Source organism: Triticum aestivum, chromosome 3D (assembly GCF_018294505.1).
Source record: "Triticum aestivum cultivar Chinese Spring chromosome 3D, IWGSC CS RefSeq v2.1, whole genome shotgun sequence".
Classification (NCBI taxonomy): domain Eukaryota; kingdom Viridiplantae; phylum Streptophyta; class Magnoliopsida; order Poales; family Poaceae; genus Triticum; species Triticum aestivum.
Genome location: NC_057802.1, coordinates 565,137,253 through 565,152,589, shown reverse-complemented (window position 1 = coordinate 565,152,589; position 15,337 = coordinate 565,137,253). Strand labels below are relative to the sequence as shown.

Sequence of the window (15,337 nt, the reverse complement as noted above, 5' to 3'; positions counted from 1 at the left end):
GCTATACAAAGTAAAAATGAATTAAATAAGTGAATATTGATATACTGAAGATGAATTATTGAATGCTAAATCAAATTAAGTAAGTACAGAACTACTTGTGTCACTGTTTATTAATAAGGTAAAAGCAAAAATATGAAGAAAATCGATTACTACAGATTAAGCGTTGCATAAACTAGTGTCATCATGTTGTTCTCTTTCTACGTGATGTTGATGTTGAATTTTGAAGCAAGTCGTCTTCATCGCCATTGTCAGGTTCAGCTTCAGAGGCTTCATCATCAGACTGTCCATGTCGTACACTATAAGCATGACGTGATGGATTTTTCACGACTGCATGCCATCCTTTTATAAGATTGTCCTTGACAAAAAATACTTGAGAGACTTGGCTAGCCAGAACGAAAGGCTCATATGTCAGAAGCAAACGGTGCAGGTTAAGACTAATCACTGGTAGAAAAAAGCCCTTTAGTCCCGGTTCGCAAAGGCCTTTAGTCCCGGCTGTGCAACCGGGACTAAATATGCGCGACTAAAGACCCCCCACTTTAGTCGCGCCTCTTACGAACCGCGACTAAAGGCTTTAGTCCCGGTTCTCGTGGCTGACCGGGACTAAAGGCCCGTCCACGTGGCCGCCAGGGGTCCGTCGGGGCGGAGGGCCTTTAGTCCCGGTTCTCGTGGCTAACCGGGACTAAAGGCCTCGTCCGCAGGTTTAGGGTTTTAGCCTCCCTAAACCTGGTTTCTTTTTAATTTGTAGTGTTTTATTTCTTTTATATTTTATTTTGTGTTTTGTTTTAATTTTGATGAAGTTTCAGTACCCATATTCTACGATACTATATACATGCATATGAAATTTCAAACAAGAAGAATTCAAGAGGAATATATAATATATATTCAATCTCGGGTGACCATATACAACTTCGAACAAGTTTCCATACACAATTAGGATGGAGGACCATATACAACTTCGAACAAGTTTCAATCTCGGGTATGCATATAAATGTCTGCGTCCTCGGTATAGTGTTCTCCTTTAGGATTGATGACTTCCCTCAAGAAAAATCCTGCTAATTCATCTTGAATTGGTCGGAAGCGAGCTTCTGGACTAAGCCTCCTCCGCAAGTTATCCGTCGCGTTCCGCACGCTATCCAATGCCTTCCGCTCAGAGGTTAGTCTCCGGATGTTCTCACAAACATAGTATCCACATAGATTGGTCCCCGGTGGCTGCTTATCCACATTAACTAACCTTCTGAAATCTAGCTCATGTTTGAATTCACCGACAATTTCTTCTGAGAACCGTCTCCAAACCCTACAGGGCAAAGAAAATTAAATGAACAAGGGAGTTATTAGTTACTTGATATTAGGAAATGAACGAAAGAGACCGATCGATATAGAGCTCAAATGATTGAAAATAATTACTTTTGCAGCATTTTTCTCATGTCGGCCCAACGCTTTGGATCCGAATCCATAGAGTCCATGATTAGAACTCTGGAGGTGTGAAGTTCAATATTTAGCAGAATCCAGTGGAACCTGCGGACACGTTACATGCACAGTCATGCATAACTCATCGATTAGACATACCATGCATGGAGTAAACAAAAGAGAATGGGCACAAGAGAGAAACACTCACCCAAAATGGTAAGGAAATAGAATATGACTTTTGAGTTGATGCTTTCTAAGAAACTTGTACAAGTCTTTCTCCACGTCTTCGGGGTGATATTGTAACACATGTCCATTAACGATATGTGGGTCAATGAACCCAACATCATGGATGTTTCTTATTTTGCATTCCCAAATCTTCAATCTGCATAATAGCGTACGCAACAATATAGTTAGGACAATATATATATATATATATATATATATATATATATATATATATATATATAGTGCAGGCAATGAAGAACGAGATGAGGTAGAAATAAATCACTTACAGAACGTAGCAACTCAGCATAGATTTGTCGAGGTCGCGCAGATTGAACAGCTGGAACAATTCACTCATATGAACTTGTACAGAGTACCGTTTGGTGTGATGCTCCTCTGTAACATCCGCATAAATATATTCTTTGTCGGCCCATGTTATGAATTGCTTGTACCAACGTAGCAGATTTCGCATTTGTGGCGGTAGACTCTTCTCCCGCGCAGGCTCGACGAGAGGCCCATTCCGCACATATTGTAATGCTATCTCACATACTGGCGCATCCTCAAGGCCTAAGAAGGCACGAAGAGTCAAACCCATCTCGGACGCTTGTTTCATGGCACTCGCTACAGTCAATCCAAGTGCTGCCACAGCTGCTATGATCTCGGGGTCCTCTTCCGGACCGGCTTTCACTATGAGCGGGGGGATCGATTGTTTCTTCTGCATCCCGAGCTGGTCAACTTGTTTCCCGCTTTTTTTACTTTCTTCTTTCTCCTCCTTCAATATTTTTGCTTGCCTACGAAGTTCATGTCCATAGTCGTCAGGCATATTCAGCTCGGCTTGGGACGGTGTCGTCAAAAAATCCTTAGCCCACTTCTTTTGCTTCTCAGTGAATACTTGCTTGGGCTCAGGCTCTTTTATCGCCTTCATATCCGCCTTCCATTTCTCATAATCAGCAGACGCGGCCAATTTGGTTTCAGCTTCACTAAGTTCCCCAGGCCTTGGGAGGAGAGGCTTCAGTGATGGCTCCGGTACCCTTGTGGTCTTAGGTACATAAGGGTCCGGGTTAATAGTCCAGGAGCGGGTTTCCTTGCTGTCCGCCTGCTTCTGCTTCTTCGCCGGAGGTGGATTGGGGGGCGTCGTACCCGCCGGAGGAGGATTGGGGGGCGTCGTACCCGCCGGAGGTTGTGGATCGGGGGACGGCGTCGAATGGCGTGAAGGAGGTGTAGGTGAACCACCACGACCACCACCACCGCCACCACCGCCACCACCACCACCACCACCATCGGAGGGGGGTGGACTTGCTAGCCTTGGCGCCTCGCCTGGAAACACTATGTACTTCTTTTTCCATAGAATGAACTGGCGCTTGACATCTCCAAGTCTTCTCTCCCCTTCGGGTGTAGGTTTGTCAATCTCCAGGTCCTCAAACCCTTGGACTATGTCTTCCACCGTGACACGAGCATAGCCATATGCAATGGGGTTGTTGTGGTGGAGTGCTCCAGGTGTACAGGGTAAAGCACTGCCGCTAGCTACCTTCGTGGAAACGTTCCCCACGGGATAATGCAGATCACATTCTTTCATCTCCTTTACATCATCCACGGGGTAGTGAGGCTCCGGTGCACGAATCTCGATCATCGGTGCACTAGCACCAGGCGGGGCATCCGTGGAAGCCACGCTGCTTCTCCGCTGCTGGCTTCCGCGATCCGCTTCATGATCTTCATGCGGCCCTGCAGCCGATTTTTCTTTTACTAGTTCATGCACGGTCTGCTTCAACTCATGGAGTTCCGATGCAAACTTCGTCATAAGATCTGCATCCCGGTCCGTCTTTCTCTTACGGCTTCTGTAACAGTACGGGTCATTGTCCTGGGAAAACCCTACTTTCCACGGAACTTTGCCTTTGCCTCGTACACGTCCTCCGTGTTCATCATTCCCGAGGGCTATTGTCAGTGCGTCTTTCTCTCTGTTGAACTTGATCAAGCCCTCTTGAGCTTGGGTCATTGCGTCAATAAGGGCTTGGGTGGGAGCAAACTGTCTCTGCCGGTGAACACACACCCCTGTCTCCGGGTCTAGCGATCCCCCATGCCCGTACCACCAGCTTTTGGCCCTTGGGTCCCATCCCTCTGTACCTAGAGGGATTCCTCGCACCCTCAGGTCCTCCTCCATCTTCTGCCACCTAGGCTCCGAAAGGCGGTATCCTCCTGGCCCCATAATATGATGGAACTTTTTCTTACTCGCATTATCCTTATTTTTTTTCGATATTTCCTTGAAATGCTCCGATTGCTTTTGCCTCACAAATTCTGGCCAATCATCTTTCAGTTTCTCATGTTGTCCATTGAAATCCGGAGTCTTGCCCTTGTTGACATAGTCACGGGTTAAATTTTTCTTGAAGTTCCGGAATGCTTCGCCCATCTTCTGAAGAGCGAACTCTTTAACTAGCCTCCTCCTCTGACGTCCACCCGGAACCTCGTTACCGAATTCATCGACTTTGTTGTATTCCGGAGGTAGAATGAAATGTTCCATAAGCTTTCTCCAGCAATCCTTTTTCGTTCTCTTGTCGACAAAACTGAAACCAATACGTGCCTTCTTTGGCTCCTTCCATTCCTGGACGGTGATCGGGACGTTGTCTCTAACAACGACTCCGCATTGGTTGATAAACTTTGAGGTGTGCTGTAGGGGCTTGCCGGTTTCACTGACAAACTCAATGGCATATGTTTCTCCTGTTTTCATCGCCTTGGATTTGCCACGCTTTGTCGTACTCGATCCGGAGGGCTAAAAAAAGAAAGAGAGTCGCGCGCGTTAATACATATGTATTCACATTTCAGTAAGTTTGTATCACGAGAGGCTCAATGTATATATATACCTCGCCGGAGGTGGTTGCTACTTGCAATTCGAGATCGTCGTTTGTTGACGGTTGACCTCCGTCGACAATGTCCGTTCCTTCACCTTCTTGATCATCGACAATCTCTGTTCCACCTTCAAGGTTCAGAAAAGAAGAGACTACATCCTCTTCTTGCTCATATTCTGAGCCCGGCACATAAGGAATCTCGTTGTTGATGATGCCCATTAGATAACGTTCAGCCTCCGGATCCCTAAGCGGCTCGGCTCTATCGTCCGCCATATTTCACTCCTGCATGTAGTAAAAATTCTTTAAGTATAAAGGAATTAAAAAATAAGATTAAGGGGACATACAGGAGGAGGAATTAAAAAATAAGATTATTGAGCACTGCCAAGTATTTTGTTTTGTTTTCTTTGTTTTTCTTTTTGGTTTTCATTTGGTTCTTTCTTCTTCCTTTTTTCTTCTTTTTTTCTTCTTCTTCCTTTCTTCTTCCTCTTTCTTCTTTCTTTCTTCTTCTTCCTTTTTCTTTCTTCTTTCTTTCTTCTTCTTCCTTTCTTCTTCCTTTCTTCTTCTTTTTTTCTTCTTCCTTTTTCTTTCTTCTTTCTTTTAGTTTTCATTTGGTTTTCATTTTTTTCTTCTTCCTTTTTCTTACTTCTTTTTTCTTCTTCCTTTTTCTTTCTTCTTTTTTCTTCTTTCTTCTTTCTTTCTTCTTTCTTTTTTCTTCTTCCTTTTTTCTTCTTCCTTTTCTTCTTTCTTTCTTCTTTCTTTTTTATTCTTCCTTTTTTTCTTCTTTCTTTTGGTTTTCTTTGGTTTCTTTCTTCTTTCTTTTTTCTTCTTCCTTTTTTCTTCTTCCTTTTTCTTCTGTCTTTCTTCTTTCTTTTTTCTTCTTCCTTTTCTTTCTTTCTTCTTTCTTTTTTCTTCTTCCTTTTTTCTTCTTCTTTCTTTGGTTTTCATTTGGTTTTCTTTCTTCTTTCTTTTTTCTTCTTCCTTTTTTTCTTCTTCCTTTTTCTTCTGTCTTTCTTCTTTCTTTTTTCTTCTTCCTTTTTCTTTCTTCTTCCTTTTTCTTCTTCCTTTTTCTTTCTTCTTTTTTTCTTCTTCCTTTTTCTTCTTCCTTTTTCTTTCTTCTTTCTTTCTTCTTCTTCCTTTCTTGTTCCTTTCTTCTTCTTTTTTCTTCTTCCTTTTCTTCTTTCTTTCTTCTTTCTTTTTTCTTCTCCCTTTTTTTCTTCTTTCTTTTGGTTTTCATTTGGTTTCATTTGGTTTTCTTTCTTCTTTCTTTTTTCTTCTTCCTTTTCTTCTTTCTTTCTTCTTTCTTTTTTCTTCTTCGTTTTCTTCTTCTTTCTTTTGGTTTCATTGGTTTCTTTCTTCTTCTTTTGGTTTCATTTGGTTTCTTTGTTTTGTTTTCTTTTTTTTCTTCTTCCTTTTCTTTCTTCTTCCTTTTTCTTCTGTTTTCTTTTGTTTTTCTTTTGTTTTTTCTTCCTTTTTCCTTTTTCCTTTTTTCTTCAGTTTTTTTCTTCTGTTTGTTTTTCTTGTGTTTTTTCTTTTGTTTCCTTTTTTCCTTTTTCCTTTTTTCTTCTGTTTTTTTCTTCTGTTTGTTTTTCTTGTGTTTTCTTTTGTTTTTTTGCTTTCTTCTTCCTTTTTCTTTTGTTTTCTTTTTTCTTCCTTTTTCTTGTTTTTCTTCTGTTTTTCTTTCGTTTTCTTCTTCCTTCTTTCTTCTTCTTCCTTTTTCCTTTTTCTTTCTTCTTCTTCTTCCTTTTCCTTCTTCCTTCTTCTTCTTCTGCCGGCGCGCGGAGGACGGCAGGCAGGGGCAGCGGACGGCGGGCGGCGGGCGGCGGGCAAGGGCGGGGCAAGGGCCACGGGCACGCTGCGGCGGGCAAGGGCAGGGCACGGGCGGCGGCGGCGCTCACTGGGGACGGCGGCGGCGGCGCGCAGGGCTTCGGCGTCGGCGTCGGGGCAGGGCTTCGGCGTCGGCGTCGGCGTCGGGGCAGGGCTTCGGCGTCGATCGGCGTCGGGGCAGGGCTTCGGCGTCGAGAGAGAGGAGAATGGGAAGTGGCGAAACTGCTAAGTGCAGTATATATAGACGTACCTTTAGTCCCGGTTGGGGAGGCGGACCGCGACTAAAGGTACCCTTTAGTCGCGGTTGGCCACACCAACCGCGACTAAAGGGTACCCTTTAGTCGCGGTCCGCCTCCCCAACCGGGACTAAAGGGTTTTGGCGCCGCTTTCGTTCCCGCGCAGAAAGACCCTTTAGTCGCGGTTGGGGACAACAACCGCGACTAAAGGGTACCCTTTAGTCGCGGTCCGCCTCCCCAACCGGGACTAAAGGCATTGTGCTGGAACTGGCGCGGTGCGGTGGGATGTTTAGTCCCACCTCGCTAGCCGAGAGGCCTCGACAGTGGTTTATAAGCGCGGCTGCGCTGACCACTTCGAGCTCCTCTCAAATGCAGGCTTACGGGCCTATTCTGTCACTATGTGCCTGTGGGCCTACTGGGCCTTCTGCGGGCCTGAATCCTGGCCCATTGATGGGTTTCTAGTCGTATTCAGGCCGTGGTGGCCCAGTAGGTGGCATATTTTTTATTTTTTGCCTGTTTTTGTTTTCTTTTTTGCTTTATTTATTTTGTTTTGTTTCTACTTACAACAAAAAACTTATTTATTTTATTTTATTTTGTTTCTAATTACTTATTTATTTTACTTTATGATAATTATTTTTGCTATTAAAGTTTCTAACAAAAAAAGTTCTTTATGAAAATTCTTTTAGCTTTATTTTTACTTATCTATTTTGTTTGTACTTTATGATAATTATTTTTACTTATTTATTTTGTTTGTACTTATATATTTTATTAAAGTTTATATTATTTTGTTTCTAATTCATTTTAAAATCTTAAAAATACAATTATATATCAAAAAAATCAGAAAATAAAACTAATTCATTTTAAATTCTTAAAAATACAAATAATATATCAAAAAAATCAGAAAAATAAAACTAATTCATTTTAAAATCTTAAAAATACAATTATATATCAAAAAAATCAGAAAAATAAAACTAATTCATTTTAAAATCCCTTGAAGGTTTGACAAAAGGTTTGATACATCATTCAGTTCATCGACCAAATACAAAGTTTGGTACAATAAATTATTACACATCAATTCTTCCCTTGTGTCCCTGCTTGCTTACGATTGTGCCGTATCCATGGAGCATCCTCATCATTTAACTTAATGCTTGGGTCAGTGTTCACTTTGAAGGGCGGAATTTCACCAAACATATTATAATCTTCTGACATGTCTGTCTTGTCCTCCACTCCCACGATGTTTCTTTTCCCTGAAAGAACAATGTGGCGCTTTGGATCATCGCATGATGTACTGATCGTTTTCTTATCTTTCCGTTTCCTCGGTTTGCTACTCATGTCCTTCAAATAAAAAACCTGAGCGACATCTTTGGCAAGGACGAATGGTTCGTCAAGGTAACCAAGATTGTTGAAATCCACCATTGTCATTCCGTATTGCTCGTCCACCTTTACCCCACCTCCTGTTAGCTTGAACCATTTGCACCGGAACAAAGGGACCTTAAAGGAGGGTCCATAGTCAAGTTCCCATATCTCCTCTATGTAACCATAATATGTGACCTTTCGCCCATTCTCGGTTGCTGCATCAAAGCGGACACCACTGTTTTGGTTGGTGCTCTTTTTATCTTGGGCGATGGTGTAAAATGTATTCCCATTTATCTCGTACCCTTGGAAAATCGTTATAGTCGAAGATGGTTTCTTGGCCAACATGTACAGCTGATCTCCAACATCATTGTCATTCATTAAATGTTTTCGCAACCAACTGCCGAAAGTCTCCATGTGGGCCTTTCTAATCCAGGATTCAGGCTTCCCCGGGTTGTCCGAGCGTAAAATATTCTTGTGTTGCTCGAAGTACGGAGCCACAAAGCTGGAATTTTGCAGAACTGTGTGGTGTGCTTCAGTCATAGAATGACCGTCCATACATATCGTGGATTTCCTTCCGATCTTGCCTTTTCCACTTAGTCTCCCCTCGTGCCGCGATTGAGGAATACCAATCGGCTTAAGGTCAGGAACATAGTCAATACAGAACTCAATTACCTCCTCATTTCCATAGCCCTTGACGATGCTTCCTTCTGGCCTAGCACGGTTACGAACATATTTCTTTAATACTCCCATGAACCTCTCAAAGGGGAACATATTGTGTAGAAATACAGGACCGAGAATGGAAATCTCTTCGACTAGGTGGAGCAGGAGGTGCGTCATAATATCGAAGAAGGATGGTGGGAACACCAACTCGAAACTGACAAGGCATTGGACCACATCGTTCTGTAACCGTGGTAGATCTTCTGGATTGATTACCTTCTGAGAGATTGCATTGAGGAATGCACATAGCTTCACAATGGCTACTCGAACATTTTCCGGTAGGAGCCCCCTCAAAGCAATCGGAAGCAATTGCGTCATAATCACGTGGCAGTCGTGAGACTTCAGGTTTTGGAACTTTTTCTCCGCCATGTTTATTATTCCCTTTATATTCGACGAGAAGCCAGACGGAACCTTCATACTGCTCAGGCATTCAAAAAAAATGACCTTCTCTTCTTTGGTAAGAGCGTAGCTGGCACGACCTTGAAACCATTCCGGATGCCGGTCATCTGGGTCTTTCAAAAGTTGTTGGTCCTGCCGTGCTTCCTTTGTATCATTTGTCTTCCCATACACGCCCAAGAAGCTTAGCAGGTTCACGCAAATATTCTTCGTAACATGCATCACGTTGATTGCAGAGCGGACATCTAGGACTTTCCAATATTCTAGCTCCCAAAATATAGATTTCTTCTTCCACATGGGTGCGTGCCCGTCAACTCCCCGCGGAACTGATTGTCCGCCAGGACCCTTTCCAAAGATGACTTTCAAATCCTTGACCATATCAAATATCTCAGCACCAGTACGTTCCGCAGGCTTCGGCCGGTGATCTGCCTTGCCGTTGAAATGCTTGCCTTTCTTTCTTACGTTATGATTTCGGGGAAGAAATCGACGATGACCCAGGTACACGTTCTTCTTACAATTAACCAAACGTACACTTTCAGTCTCATGTAAGCAGTGCGTGCATGCATTGTATCCCTTATTTGTCTGTCCCGAAAGGTTACTGAGAGCAGGCCAATCGTTGATGGTTACAAAAAGCAACGCTCGTAGGTCAAATTCCTCTCCTTTGTGCTCATCCCAGACACGTACACCAGGTCTGGCCCACAACTGTAAAAGTTCATCAACTAATGGCCTTAGGTACACATCGATGTCGTTCCCGGGTTGCTTTGGACCTTGGATGAGCACTGGCATCATAATGAACTTCCGCTTCATGCACAACCAAGGAGGAAGGTTGTAGATGCATAGAGTCACGGGCCAGGTGCTATGGCTGGAGCTCTGCTCGCCAAAAGGATTCATGCCATCAGTACTTAGACCAAATCTTATGTTCCTTGCGTCAGCTGCAAAATCTTTGAACACTCTGTCGATCTTTCTCCATTGCGTTCCATCAGCGGGGTGTCTCAACTCCCCGTCGGACTTACGGTCCTCTTTGTGCCATCGCAACGACTTGGCATGCTTTTTGTTCATGAACAGACGTTTCAACCGTGGTATTATAGGAGCATACCACATCACCTTGGCGGGAACCCTCTTCCGGGGTTTCTCGCCCTCAACATCGTCACCAGGGTCATCGCCTCTGATCTTATAACGCAATGCAGTGCATACAGGGCATTCATTCAAATTCTCGTATTCACCGCGGTAGAGGATACAGTCGTTAATGCATGCATGTATCTTCAGAACCTCTAAACCTAGAGGGCAGACAACCTTCTTTGCTTCGTACGTACTGGCGGGCAACTCGTTATTCTTCGGAAACATATTCTTCAACATTTTCAGCAAATTTTCAAATGATGAGTCACCTACACCTTCCTGTGCCTTCCATTTTAGCAAATCCAGTGTGCAGCCCAGCTTTTTCAGACTATTATCGCATCCTGGATACAACGACTTTTTGTGATCCTCTAACATGCGATCCAAATTCTCCCTATCCTTGTCAGTTTCGCAGCGTCTCCGTGCATCAGCAATGGTCCGACCAAGATCATCAGCGGGCTCATCATGTGCCTCTTCTTCACCTTCACCTAACCCTTCCCCACCTTCAGCATCATCCTCCATGAAAGTATCACCGAAATGATCATGATAGTTGTCATCGATATCATCCCCTTCTTCATCTTCTTCCATTCTAACCCCTCTTTCTCCATGCTTGGTCCAACAATTATAGCTTCGCATGAAACCGCGCCGAAGCAGGTGCATGTGAACCTCTCTTGAGGAGGAGTAACCCTTCTGATTCTTACAGACAGCACATGGACAGATAATAAAACCTCGCTGCTTGTTCGCATTTGCCACTACGAGGAAATCTTTCAAACCCGTAGTGAACTCGCCGGAGAGTCGGGGACCGTACATCCATTGCCGATTCATCTGCATTATTATTATATAAAGTATATAATTAACCATCATGCATTTGTTAAACTAACTAGCTAGAAATAATACAAATTAAACAATGAACTACACACATGCATATTTTATCAATGACACATGAAAGGTTCAAGTTGCTAACCGCGATCGCGGAGGAAAAATAAATGAGAAAGCTCAAGTGTGGCTCGGACACTTCATATCATGTTTGTTTCAGGCTCTCGGGCATTTCATCGAACACCTTGTGTGCATAGGAGGAACCAAAAGCAAACCCACCACCCCCTTCTGAAAATTGTGAAGTGAGCTGAGTGAAGTGAAGTGAGCTGAGTCCTATATATAGGGATGGGCCTTTAGTCCCGGTTGGCCTGGCCAACCGCGACTAAAGGCCTTCGGGGACATTTAGTCCCGGTTGGCCAGGCCAACCGGGACTAAAGCCCCTCCAGTCCGCCAGCTGGATGGGCCTTTAGCCCCGGTTGGCCTGGCCAACCGCGACTAAAGGCCTTCGGGGACCTTTAGTCCCGGTTGGCCAGGCCAACCGGGACTAAAGCCCCTCCCGTCCGCCAGCTGTCGACCGAGCGCGCTGGGCCCAGATAGTTGGTCGCGGGTCTCCTCCCGAACCGCGACTAAAGGCCCCTTTTGTCGCGGTTCGATTGTTTTGGGGACTAATGGGGGCGTATGGAAGCCTCTTTTTCTACTAGTGTAATGATTCCATGCTTGTTGTCTTTCTTCATCCCATGCTCTTTGTCAAATACGTCAATCCAGTTGCAACGGAATAATGTCACACGCCTTCCACCTAAGTATTGCAGTTCGACTATCTCTGTCAATATGCCATAATATTCTACTGTATTACCATTATCCCCTTGTTCTAAAAGTACAGCCACCCCACTGTTCTGTGTGCAGAGGTGTCTATCTCGACTTTGAACATGATATCTGAATCCATTCATGTCATAGCCAGTAAAACATGTTACATTTTCTAATGGACCACGTGATAGTGCCAAAAGGTCTTCGGTGAGCTCACTCTTATCATGTTCGTGCAAGCTGGCTACCTATGCAGTGAAAAATAGCTATGTTAACATCTTCACACAGACATACTGAAATGTACGTGCATATGTATGTACATACAGACTTTATTCTGGAATCTTTACCTTCTCTTTGAACCACTGATTGAACTTCTGGTTCCACATGGTGGTAAATGGTTGTAGTGAACATCCATCTTGACTACTGGAGTACTCACTACAATAATACAAAGCTTAATTGATATGGGCATGCAAAAATTAGTTGACTAAGTACTTAATAAGTGAACCGAATAATCAATACCTGATATATTGTTGAACTTCATCACAATTTCTCAAAACATAAATATGAGCTTGCTCTGCTTCAAGAAGATTAAGATCTCTTGGTTTACGACCACCGGATGGCCTTCCATCCGGATTGAATATTGACAAATAATAGCTGTCATCCCCTGGTGCATCATTGATTTTGCCTGGTCGATTATGCTTTGTCTCGACATCATCCAAATACCTAGAGCACAATGTAATGAACTCTTCTGCAATGTATCCCTCTGCAATGGAAGCCTCAGGTCGTGCCAAATTTCGCACTAGCGATTTCAGACACTTTATTTGTCTCTCAAAGAGATACATCCACCGATATATTGTAGGTCCACCAACAAGAGCTTCATTAGCCAAATGAACAGGCAGATGCATCATGACATCAGAAAAGGATGGTGGGAATTCCTTTTCAAGCTTACATAGTGTCACAGGTATGTGGGCCTGCATTTCATTAAGTTCTTCTACTGAAAGTGATTTGGAGTTTAATTTGCAAAAGAACTGTGAAAGCTCAACCAGTGGGTCATAAATATTCTGGGGAACAAGTCCACGTAGTGCAAGAGGGAGTAAATGATTTAGTATAACATGGCAGTCGTGGCTCTTCAGTCCTGAAATTTTTTTCTCTTTCATATTAGTGCAGCGGCCAAGGTTTGAACAAAATCCATCTGGAACTTTGAGGTCCTTAAAAAACCTAAGGAACAAAATCTTATTGGGTGGAAGCAAAGTGAAAGGCGCATATGGAAAAGTAGGCTTGTCCCCTTCCTTGTCCGGATGCATACCTGGCCTTATTTTCATTAGTTGCAAATCGCGCCGAGAATTTATGTTATCCTTCATTTTTCCTTTGACATCCATAATTTTTGCCATGATGCTATCACATATATTCTTTTCTATATGCATGACATCAAGGTTATGGCGCAACAAAAGAGTTTTGAAATATGGCAAATTACAAAATATACTTCTTTTGTTCCAGCTATCTCCTCTCTCATCATGGGACACCTTTGTCTTCTTACTTGCATCTTTAGACAAGATAATCCCCTCTAGATTAGCCACTTGGTCCATCACATTTTGTCCTATTAAGGGTGTTGGTGGTTCTCTGGTTTCTATGGTACCATCAAAAGATTTTTTATCTTTCCTCCACCTATGGTTTTTATGAAGAAAGCGTCGATGACCCATGTAACAGAACTTCCCACCTTTTTTAAGCCTTAATGAACAAGTCCCACTGTGGCATACCGGACAAGCCAATTTTCCTTTTGTGCTATATCCAAAGAGGTTGGCATAACCAGGGAAGTCATGGACCATCCACAGAAGTGCTGCACGCAGTGTGAAACTTGTTTTCGTTGATGCATCATAAGTGTCAACACCCTCGTTCCATAGTTCAATAAGTTCCTCTACAAGTGGTTGCAGATAAATATCAATTGCATCACCAGGACCATCAGGCCCTGGAATCAACATGGACAACATCACATTTTCTTGTTTCATGCACATCCATGGCGGCAAATTTAGGGGAACAAGGAATACGTGCCAGATGCTATGAGATGTTCGCATTGTTTTATATGGTTGGAAACCATCAGAAGAGAGACAAAACCTAATATTGCGAATTTCTTTTGCAAATGGGATGTTTTTTGCATCAAAATATTTCCAAGCTTTTGAGTCAGCAGGGCATCTAATGACACCATCATCTACCCTGCCCTCCGCATGCCACCTAAAGGATTCAGCAGTTTTGTGGCACATGAACATCCTTTGCAGCCTTGGCTTTAAGGGAAAATACCGCATTGTTTTTTGTGGAATCTTCTTCCCTTTTGCCGAGTGCAGAGTGGTGCCTGTGTGCTTGTCTTCTTTCCATCTAGATGCTCCACACATCTTGCACGACTCCGCATTTATATCTTCTTTCCAGTAGAGCATGCAATGATTCGTGCAAGCATCAATTTTCCTATAACTCAGTCCTAGTTCCTGAATAGTTTTTTTCGCTTCATAATAAGAATTTGGCAAAGTAGAGTTCTGTGGTAGGAAAGCCTTCCGCAGATATTCCAACAATATGGTGAAGGACTTGTTGCTCCACTTTCCCAAATTCTTAATGTGAAGCAAGTTAACTAGTGCAGATAATTTAGTGGTACTAGAACCTTCATAAAGTGGCTGGTTGTAGTTGTCAAGCAATTTATAAAACTTTGCTGCTTCATTATTTGGTTCCTCTTTGTTAGATGGTGGTGTCGTTGTTTGCTCAGTTGGATTATTATTTTGAGGAAACAGATCATGCAACAAATCTTGCATTGGGTCATATCCATGTGCACTCTCTTCTTGCATTTCTTCATCGCCTTGACCTTCAGAAACTGTTTGAGGTTCCCTCGCAACTTCACCATGATGGTACCAAAAGGTATAATTTCTCAGAATTCCATACACTTTCAGGTGAGAAGAAACCAATGCACGAGGATGAGAGTATGTGTTGCAGCATTTGATGCATGGACATCGAATTTCATTCTCCCTGCCTGCGTGGCTGAATGCTAGTCAAGGAAATTCTCTACCCCTTCTAAGTATTCATCATCTAATCGCTCATCCACTAGTCTCATCAATATCTTACTTGGAGCCATCTCCTAATATATATTACTGTTTTAGTACGTAGTTATCCTGCATTTATGTTATTCGATGTAAGACATATCAGACTATAAAATAAATCATATTGTGTATGATCTATAGATGAATGGATTGTACTGAACATGGCATAACAAAATTCTAAATCGTAATAAGCAAACGAATTCTACCTACATATTTTGTAATCAGGATCAGCAACAGTGCATCAAGGTTCCACAAGAGAAAAAACAGAGCAAGGAGGAATACAAAAAAACAGAGCAAGGAGGAATACGAACCAAGCTGCAGCGGAGTTGCGTTGGCGACCGGTGATGTGCAGGCGGCAGCGCGGGCGCACCGGGGTCAAGGCTAACCAGCGACGTGGAGGCGGCAGCCCGGGCGCGCCGGTGGTCCAGGCGACCGGCGATGTGCTGGCGGCAGCGCGGGCGTACCGGGGCGAGGCTACCGGCGACGTGCAGGTAGCATCGCGTATGCGCCAGAGTCGAGGTGACTGGCGAGG

The 15,337-nt window shown here is 43.4% G+C and overlaps 1 long non-coding RNA gene across 1 annotated transcript; it reads right to left on the bottom strand.

The window, feature by feature from the left end:
- Positions 1-11,760: 11,760 nt before the first annotated feature.
- On the bottom strand, positions 11,761-15,180 carry LOC123075480 (uncharacterized). The gene is made up of 3 exons (XR_006436146.1): positions 15,117-15,180; positions 12,076-12,163; positions 11,761-11,976 (listed from the first exon to the last, which is right to left on the bottom strand). It is a non-coding gene; the product is annotated as an uncharacterized lncRNA (long non-coding RNA).
- Positions 15,181-15,337: the final 157 nt, after the last annotated feature.